The sequence below is a fragment of the Pseudophryne corroboree genome, chromosome 9, assembly GCF_028390025.1.
Source record: "Pseudophryne corroboree isolate aPseCor3 chromosome 9, aPseCor3.hap2, whole genome shotgun sequence".
Lineage (NCBI taxonomy): Eukaryota > Metazoa > Chordata > Amphibia > Anura > Myobatrachidae > Pseudophryne > Pseudophryne corroboree.
Window position 1 is genome coordinate 331,215,808 of NC_086452.1, and position 10,632 is coordinate 331,226,439.

The window sequence follows — 10,632 nt, forward strand, 5'->3', positions numbered from 1 at the left end:
GAAAAATGGTGGCGGCCTACAAGGCCATTCCCTTCGGAAGGTTCCATGCAAGGACTTTTCAATGGGACCTTCTGGACAAGTGGTCCGGGTCCCATCTGCACTTACATCGGAAAATAACTCTGTCCCCAGGGGCCAGAGTGTCTCTCCTGTGGTGGTTGCAAAGTGCTCACCTGCTGGAGGGTCGCAGGTTCGGAATTCAGGATTGGATCCTGGTTACCACGGACGCGAGCCTCCGAGGATGGGGAGCGGTCACACAGGGAAAAAATTTTCAGGGTCTTTGGTCAGACCAGGAGTCCTGACTACACATCAATGTGTTGGAACTCAGGGCCATTTACAACGGCCTTTGACAAGCGGAGAGTCTTCTTCGAAACCTACCGGTTCTGATTCAATCAGGCAATGTCACAGCAGTGGCTCATGTGAACCGCCAAGGTGGGACAAGAAGCAGAGTCGCGATGGCGGAAGCCACAAGGATTCTTCGCTGGGCGGAAAATCATGTAAGCGCTCTGTCGGCTGTCTTCATTCCGGGAGTGGACAACTGGGAAGCAGACTTCCTCAGCAGACACGATCTCCATCCAGGAGAGTGGGGACTTCATCAAGAAGTCTTTGCAGATATAACACGTCTTTGGGGAACTCCTCAAATAGACATGATGGCGTCACGCCTCAACAAGAAGCTTCGGAGGTATTGTGCCAGGTCTCGGGACCCTCAGGCAGTGGCAGTAGATGCTCTGATAACACCGTGGCTGTTCAAATCGGTCTACGTGTTTCCTCCTCTTCCTCTCATCACAAAAGTGTTGAGGATCATAAGGCAAAGAAATGTATAGACAATACTCATTGTCCCAGACTGGCCTTGAAGGGCCTGATACTCAGATCTACAAGAGATGCTCACAGGAGATCCCTGGCCTCTTCCTCTGAGGGAAGACCTGTTGCAACAGGGGCCCTGTGTATTTCAAGACTTACCGCGGTTACGTTTGACGGCATGGCGGTTGAACGCCGAATCCTAGCGAAAAAGGGGATTCCGGAAGAGGTCATCCCTACTTTAATAAAGGCTAGGAAGGAGGTGACGGTTAAGCATTATCACCGTATCTGGCGAAAGTATGTGTCTTGGTGTGAGACTAAGAATGCACCTACGGAAGATTTTCATCTGGGTCGTTTTCTCCACTTCCTACAGACAGGAGTGGATATGGGCCTGAAATTAGGCTCTGTTAAGGTACAGATTTCGGCCCTCTCGATTTTCTTTCAGAAGGAATTGGCTTCTCTTCCAGAAGTCCAGACGTTTGTAAAGGGAGTGCTGCACATCCAGCCCCCTTTTGTGCCTCCAGTGGCTCCATGGGACCTGAACGTGGTGTTGCAGTTCCTAAAATCACAATGGTTTGAACCGCTTAACAAGGTTGAGTTGAAATTTCTTACCTGGAAGGTGGTCATGCTGTTGGCCTTGGCATCAGCAAGGCGAGTGTCTGAATTGGCGGCTTTGTTACACAAGAGCCCCTATTTGATTTTTCATGTGGATCGAGCTGAATTGAGGACACGTCCGCAATTTTTGCCTAAAGTGGTTTCTTCATTCCATATGAATCAACCTATTGTGGTGCCTGTGGCTACAAGTGACCTGGAGGATTCCAGATCCCTGGATGTAGTTAGTGCCTTAAAAATGTATGTAGCCAGAACGGCTAAAATTAGGAAAACAGAGGCTCTGTTTGTCCTGTATGCTGCTAATAAGATTGGCACACCTGCTTCGAAGCAGACTATTGCTCGCTGGATCTGTAATTCGATTCAGCAGGCTCATTCTATGGCTGGATTGCCGATACCAAATTCGGTTAAAGCCCATTCCACTAGGAAGGTGGGCTCTTCTTGGGCGGCTGCCCGAGGCGTCTCGGCATTACAGCTTTGCCGAGCGGCAACTTGGTCGGGGTCAAACACTTTTGCTAAATTCTACAAGTTTGATACCCTGGCTGATGAGGACCTAGCGTTTGCTCAGTCGGTGCTGCAGAGTCATACGCACTCTCCCGCCCGATTGGATGCTTTGGTATAAACCCCATGGTCCTTACGGAGTCCCCAGCATCCTCTAAGACGTAAGAGAAAATAAGATTTTAAACCTACCGGTAAATCTATTTCTCCTAGTCCGTAGAGGATGCTGGGCGCCCATCCCAGTGCGGAAACTCTGCAAGACTTGTATATAGTTGTTGCTTACATAAGGGTTATGTTACAGTTGGAATAGGTCTTGGACCGTTACTGTTGTTTTGTTCATACTGTTAACTGGTTATGTATGTTCCAGGTTACATGGTATGATTGGTGTGGGCTGGTATGAATCTTGCCCTTGGATTGCTAAATCCTGCCTTGTATTGTCCATCTCCTCTGGGCACAGTTCTCTAACTGAGGTCTGGAGGAGGGGCATAGAGGGAGGAGCCAGTGCACACCCATAGTAAAAGTTCTTTTTAGGTGCCCTATCTCCTGCTGATCCCTTCTATACCCCATGGTCCTTACGGAGTCCCCTGCATCCTCTACGGACTAGGAGAAATAGATTTACCGGTAGGTTTAAAATCTTATTTAATTGCTGATCTTTCCTGGGGGGTGAGGTTGCCGCAATATCTGTCATCCTGAATCTTAAGTTTCCTTAAGTCTTCTTTTACTGAATCAAAGAAGAAATCAATATGATTCCCTCTAGACTCCACCGGATAATACCTGGAAGGAGGTGCTACTAGTGGTTTGCCTTTGGGCTCATGGGTTATTTTTGGCACGGGGTTTTTCAAGAAATGCCTTTTCAGGGTGAGACTTCGTACGTATTTGTTCAAATCCACAAAGAGGTTAAACTTATCGACATGTTGGTTGGGGGCGAACTTCAACCCTTTATTTAGTATTGATACCTGCGAGGTTGATAGTTCCTTTTGAGTAAGGTTGATGATTGATGACTTGATGTTTCTTGCAGGAGGTTGATCGCTCTTCGTTTTTTGTTTGGTGATCTTTCGTCCACCCCTTGTACCTCTTCTCCTGGGAGTAACTGTCTCTTTACACCCTGTGGGGAGTCCAGGCGGGTATGTAAATGTTCCTTTTCTTGAAGATGTGGTAAACCTGTCCTCTTTTTGTCTTCTAAAAAAAAAACACCTTTGGGAGGAGTCGATCTAAAATTTTCGTAACGGTTGTAATGTGTAAATCCCTGGTGTCTTCCTCTAGGGGATTGTTGAACTCTATAAGAAGGTTTCCTCCCATATCCACATCTGGGTGAATGATAAGAACTCCTTCTATTTTCATAATAGCCTCTCTGTTTAAAGCGGTATGTCGGAGCATATTCACGTTTTGGATAGAAAACCTCGTTGTTAGGATCATCCTCATATCTTCTCCAACCATTACGTACTTGGGAGTCTTTTTGGTCGGTTTTGTTACTCACATTCGTTCCCCAATCGTGCATTTTGCCACTATCATAATTGGACTTATCCCTTGCAAACTTTTTTTGTTTGCGTAGAATAATCTCCTTTTCTAGATCATCAAGTTTGCGTTGAAGATTTATCACATCTCTCTTGAATTCCTCGTCATCACTGAATTTGACCAGCATAGTTTCTAATTTATTAAGGTCTACCTCAAAAATTTCTAATTCTTTCTTTCTTTCGGTGACAATAAGATCTACCAACTTGGCTGCACTTTCATCCAAGATTCTATTCCAACTTTTTATAAAATCTCCATTTTGTGTTCCCATTATAGGAGTTTTGTTTAGCCTCAAGCCTCGGGGAACCCGTCCCACCTCTAAGTACTTCTCGAGTGTCATAAGATCGTACCAGCTTTTCAACTCTCTAGTAGCTAATTTTTCCATTTTATTTAAGAGGTGGTAATATTCCTCATTATCCTCCTCATCTGTCTGCTCAATATCACACATCTCTTCTAAGAAAATGGTTTTGCATTTTTGATTCCTACTTTTATGATCGTTAAATAAAGGCATATTTAACCAGCTGCACTGGAGAGTAACTAACAAAAAAAGGGTACACCAAACAAATACTCTCCCTTTGCGCTAATTTGTAAAACCTGTCACCCTGAATAAATACGTACGTAAGCTATTTGGTATAGGCAGCCTGATTCAACTAAGTCCCCTGTTAGAAGGGACTGGAAATAAGGAATATACAACAATAGAAGAATTGGCGCCAGGGGGTCGCATCAACTCCCACTATTCCAACCCCTAATTGGGTAATACTTTTAAAAAAAATAATAACATGTTCCATCATAAAACATTTATTAAAAACATATTCAAATTAATACAGAGGAGATATATTATTCCACACTTTAAGATGTATGACTCTTAGCGCTGAATACAAATGTTGAAGGATCACAACAATCTCCTCCTTCTCCTTATAGTTGGTTCGGAGATAGCTTCACAACACAGACAACACAACGCGTTTCGTCTTATACAAAAGACTTCATCAGGGGTATCTCTACAATTGTAAAAAATCTTATCAGAACTAAAAATAATTGTTCCTTAATAAAAATGCATAATACATTCAATCAAAATATATGAGGAACATATCATTATAATAGAACAAGGATATATCAGAGCAGACAGAATGAAAAGGAAGAAAATTACAATTGAATCTTGGGTCCTACCTCAAGCAGCTGAGAAGTACAGTAGTTTATACAAACAGTATAATGCGACAAAACTTGTTCATACATGCATGATGGAAACTTCAATATAACACAGAGGCTTTCTGATGAACAATCAGTGTGGCCTAATTGGAAAGATATTGACCTCATCATATATACTGAGTGTTCATATTATATATGTGATAAAAATATATCATAATGTCCCCTCACATACCTTGTGGTGAGATATCTTGTACAAAAATTCGGAAACCAAGGTACTGAAGGGTCACTTAGAAAGGAAACCTAATAAATTCATATTTAGGGCAAATTAGTGAATGGTCATTATCAGATATTTAATTAGTCAATGATATCAGCTTTGACTTAGGATAATTGATGCATTTTATAATGAAACCGTATTTAAAGAACAACCTCCCTTTTTAGGTATAACATTTATTGGAGGTTTTTAAGACAAAAAACTCTATTGCTGATCACTACTACCATTCTGGCCCATAGCAATTAAATACTCTAATGAGTCCAGCTGCTTCATTGATTGACATAATGAAAGTGCTGATCTTTAAACCCAGACTCTAAAAGTGCTGGAATGAATTATCAAAGAATAAACTTTTAATTACATACTATCACAAAATAAAAAAAGATGTGAAAGTGAATATATCCTACCATTGAAAGCACTAAAGTGCAATATTGCAAATATACATGAATAAAATATACATAGTGACATTTACATATTTAAATAGAGCTTTGTTCACAATGATGCCATATTCCCTCACCTTCTATACATCTGCAGTGGACGCTCAGTACCTGTGCAATGCAGCACCAGGCTAGATGTTACCCCTTATAAAGGGAAAGGTGATGATGTCATCACATATCCTATTTTGATTGGTGCACAAATAAAGGCTAATTATAGCCTGATTATTAATGGTATAAACTAACCAACCTATGACTTTTATCCTCTTATCATTAGGATTAATTCACTATAATAATCCTCACCCTTATATCCACCCAATATAAGTAAAAGTTTAATTGTTATATGACCCACAATGCATTGCAGTGTGAGTCTCATTGAAAGCTGCTTTTGTGAATGACTGACAGTATTAGTAGCCAATCACTGTGTAATAGGGGCGGGTACTTTAGCCTCTGATATTAGAATAGATGTGTATATGTATAAATAAACATATTGTGAGCCTTAAGAGACACTGCTGTGTGGAAAGTGCTTCCCGTCAGCACCATCCACCACCTCTGATCGTTAAAACGAACGGTCCAGGACACTGCACGCGTCTGCTATAGCAGGACCTTATGCGTTCCAGTGCCATCTTTGTTTTGCGTTCCACCAGCCCCGTCCAGCGCTTCCCGTCATCTGACCTGATCACATGTTCTAGGCGGCCAATAAGGAGACTCTCTACCGATTACAGAAGCTAGAATACCGAACGACCGTTCAATAGATAGCCACTTGTACATACTTTAACCCCCGCTTGAATCAATCATTAGTGTCTCATCTGACAATAAATTCCATACCTATGGGGCATACTTATTTCTATTCCATACATTACCGAAGGTGCACAAGGGGGTGATTCCACCCCCCAGAAGACCCATAGTGGCAGGTGTGGACTCGTTGATGTCTAATCTGTCACACTTTCTCGACATTAAACTCCAACCATACGTCAAGAAACATTTGTCATACTTAAAGGATTCGACGGACCTGTTGAAACTTCCCGAGGAATTCCAATGGCAGCCCACCTACAGGTGGGTGACGGTCGATGTACAAGCATTGTACACTTCCATTTCCCATGAGAAAGGGAGTGAGGCAGTTAATAAGATCCTAACTAAGGATAGCTTGGTTAGTAAAGAAGAAAGAGATTTTCTGTTGGAAGGTATTTTGTTTATCTTAAATCATAATTTTTTCGAGTTTGAAGGAAAGTTTTACAGACAAAAACAGGGCACCGTGATGGGGACAAAATTTGCCCCATCGTACGCCAACATTTATATGGATAACTGGGAGAATGACGTTATATACTTGGATGGTGAATTTAGTTGTCCCAATATCAAATTCTATAAGAGATGTATAGACGACCTGATCTTTATTTGGGAAGGTGAGATTGACTCCCTTGAGAGATTCATTTCCAGGCTCCAAGATAACTCTTTTAATCTCAAATTTACACACAAACAAGATCCATTGACTATGGACTATCTTGACATCCTTTTAAGCATTGATGATGGGGGCACTCTCAACACTAAAACCTTTTTTTAAAGAAACTGACGCCAACAGCTTCATACCATCTGATAGCTGTCATCTGACCAGATGGAAGACAACTGTTCCGTATTCACAGTTTGTGCGAATGAGGAATAACTGTAACAACATGGACAGTTATTGGGAACAATCATCCATTCTAGTGGAACAATTTATCGAAAGGGGATACAAAGAGGTAGAACTACGTAAAGATCAGGTCCGAGCTTCAAAGATCGATAGAAAAAGTCTTTTGAATAGTCAAGGTCGCACAAATAGTAAACGTCAGTCGGAGAGACCCTTCATCACGCAATACAATCAAGAAAATGTTAAGATCAAGCACATTATGTACCGACATTGGCACCTTCTCCTCAAGGACCCTGTATTGGGACCACATCTACCCAACAGACCAAACATCGTCTTTAGAAAATCCAAAAATCTTAAGAACTTATTGGCGCCCAGTCAACTTCAAACCATCCAACAAAATGTAGAGAATACCAACGGACACCCCCTCATGAAGCGAAGGGGCCTTTTTCCTTGTAATAAATGTAACTGCTGCCATTTTATAGATAAGAAGGGCTTCCATTGAAAGTATGAGGGTAATAAAACACACAGCTTAAAGTCAGTGGTTACCTGCAATACTAACTATGTGGTATACAAGATCGAATGTAGTTGCAAGTTATCATATATAGGCAAAACCAAGAGAAGCCTTAAAATAAGGATACAGGAACACCTGCGGAATATTAGAAATAAAGTTCAGAATCATAGCCTCCCCCGCCACTTTCAGGAAAAACATGATTCAGATGTTCAGGGCTTGACATTTACAGTGATTGAACATATACAGGAAGATAATAGAGGAGGTGGTAGAGATAAACAGTTAACTAAAAAGGAATCTTTCTGGATCTATACCCTCAATACCCTCATTCCGAATGGATTGAACGAGAGCATAGACATGGCAGTCTTCCTTTAAGGGAGACAAACCCTCCTTTGATGTATTGACTTTGCTTACTCAGTGACAGGTTCAGTTATTAGCTTATACCTGCCCCCGGTTCAAACTAAGAAGGTATTTTAGGCCATAAGAGTAGGATGTAATTTAATAAATTGTCAGTATGTGTATTTATGTTTATATGACTATACTATTGTAAAGATGGAGCTTTGTTCACAGGGGTGTCAGTATACTGTACTTCAAGCTGTAGGGAGGATAGTATAAGTTAATATGGAATCAAGTAACACGTATAGCACATTAGGTGATAGTATAGTATAACAGAACCTTAGGTTCTATATTTAAAGTTTTAAATTAATCTGAATCAACCACTAGTTTTTACGAGTTGATTCATATACAGTAAAGTATCAATTCATATATAGCGTTGTAAAGGGTGTGGGTTGTAATAAAATATCACTAATTTATGAGGTAAAGATGATATCACGTTAGTGTAGTAGCTACGAGATTTCACTTATAAGTATGTGTATGGGCATCAACTGATCACATGTAGCACAATTTAATAATATATTGAACATGACTGTTTATAAGGTTTTACACTGGTAGTGGAAGAATTCACGACCCATTTAAATCAAATAATATTTAGAAGATGGGTATACTAGTGGTCCCGTCGAAGTATAAATCAATTCAAATGAAATTTTACGTTATACGGGAAACGTATGTGGGATATGCATTTCCCACAAAACGGGCTCATAGGAGTTGTGAACTATACGAGGGTCCTAGTCCTGTTTTTAAATAGGGCCTGAGGCTATCTGTATAGTTCATATAGGTACACTATATGGGATATGATGGGTTCTGACCTCTCATTTCTCCTCTAATGTATGGAATAGAAATAAGTATGCCCCATAGGTATGGAAATTATTGTCAGATGAGACACTAATGATTGATTCAAGCGGGGGTTAAAGTATGTACAAGTGGCTATCTATTGAACGGTCGTTCGGTATTCTAGCTTCTGTAATCGGTAGAGAGTCTCCTTATTGGCCGCCTATAACATGTGATCAGGTCAGATGACGGGAAGTGCCGGACGGGGCTGGTGGAACGCAAAACAAAGATGGCGCTGGAATGCATAAGGTCCCGCTATAGCAGACGCGTGCAGCGTCCTGGACCGTTCGTTTTAACGATCAGAGGTGGTGGATGGTGCTGACGGGAAGCACTTTCCACACAGCAGTGTCTCTTAAGTGCTCACAATATGTTTATTTATAGATATACACATCTATTCTAATATCAGAGGCTAAAGTACCCGCCCCTATTACACAGTGATTGGCTACTAATACTGTCAGTCATTCACAAAAGCAGCTTTCAATGAGACTCACACTGCAATGCATTGTGGGTCATATAACAATTAAACTTTTACTTATATTGGGTGGATATAAGGGTGAGGATTATTATAGTGAATCAATCCTAATGATAAGAGGAAAAAATTAATAGGTTGGTTAGTTTATACCATTAATAATCAGGCTATAATTAGCCTTTATTTGTGCACCAATCAAAATAGGATATGTGATGACATCATCACCTTTCCCTTTATAAGGGGTAACATCTAGTCTGGTGCTTCATTGCACAGGTACTGAGCGTCCACTGCAGATATATAGAAGGTGAGGGAATATGGCATCATTCTGTACAAACCTCTATTTAAATATGTAAATGTCACTATGTATATTTTATTCATGTATATTTGCAATATTGCACTTTAGTGCTTTCAATGGTTGGATATATTCACTTTCACATCTCTTTTGATTTTGTGATAGTATGTAATTAAAAGTTTATTCTTTGATAATTTATTCCAGCACTTTTAGAGTCTGGGTTTAAAAGATCAGCACTTTCATTATGTCAATCAATGAAACAGCTGGACTCATTAGAGTATTTAATTGCTATGGGCCAGAATGGTAGTAGTGATCAGCAATAGAGTTTTTTGTCTTAAAAACCTCCAATAAATGTTATACCTAAAAAGGGAGGTTGTTCTTTAAATACGGTTTCATTATAAAATGCATCAATTATCCTAAGTCAAAACTGATATCATTGACTAATTAAATATCTGATAATGACCATTCACTAATTTGCCCTAAATATGAATTTATTAGGTTTCCTTTCTAAGTGACCCTTCAGTACCTTGGTTTCCGAATTTTTGTACAAGTTATCTCACCACAAGGTATGTGAGGGGACATTATGATATATTTTTATCACATATATAATATGAACACCCAGTATATATGATGAGGTTTCCAATTAGGCCACACTGATTGTTCATCAGAAAGCCTCTGTGTTATATTGAAGTTTCCATCATGCATGTATGAACAAGTTTTGTCGCATTATACTGTTTGTATAAACTACTGTACTTCTCAGCTGCTTGAGGTAGGACCCAAGATTCAATTGTAATTGTCTTCCTTTTCATTCTGTCTGCTCTGATATATCCTTGTTCTATTATAATGATATGTTCCTCATATATTTTGATTGAATGTATTATGCATTTTTATTAAGGAACAATTATTTTTAGTTCTGATAAGATTTTTTACAATTGTAGAGATACCCCTGATGAAGTCTTGTATAAGACGAAACGCGTTGAGTTGTCTGTGTTGTGAAGCTATCTCCAAACCAACTATAAGGAGAAGGAGGAGATTGTTGTGATCCTTCAACATTTGTATTCAGCGCTAAGAGTCATACATCTTAAAGTGTGGAATAATATATCTCCTCTGTATTAATTTGAATATGGTTCTAATAAATGTTTTATGATGGAACATGTTATTATTTTTTTTAAAAGTATTAACCAATTAGGAGTTGGAATAGTGGGAGTTGATGTGACCCCCTGGCGCCAATTCTTCTATTGTTGTGTGTG

The 10,632-nt window shown here is 39.9% G+C and overlaps 1 long non-coding RNA gene across 1 annotated transcript; it reads left to right on the forward strand.

Annotated features, from left to right (window-relative positions):
• The first annotated feature begins 9,360 nt into the window (after positions 1-9,360).
• LOC134957006 (uncharacterized) lies at positions 9,361-10,165 on the forward strand. The gene is made up of 3 exons (XR_010186375.1): positions 9,361-9,394; positions 9,881-9,948; positions 10,030-10,165. It is a non-coding gene; the product is annotated as an uncharacterized LOC134957006 (long non-coding RNA).
• Positions 10,166-10,632: the final 467 nt, after the last annotated feature.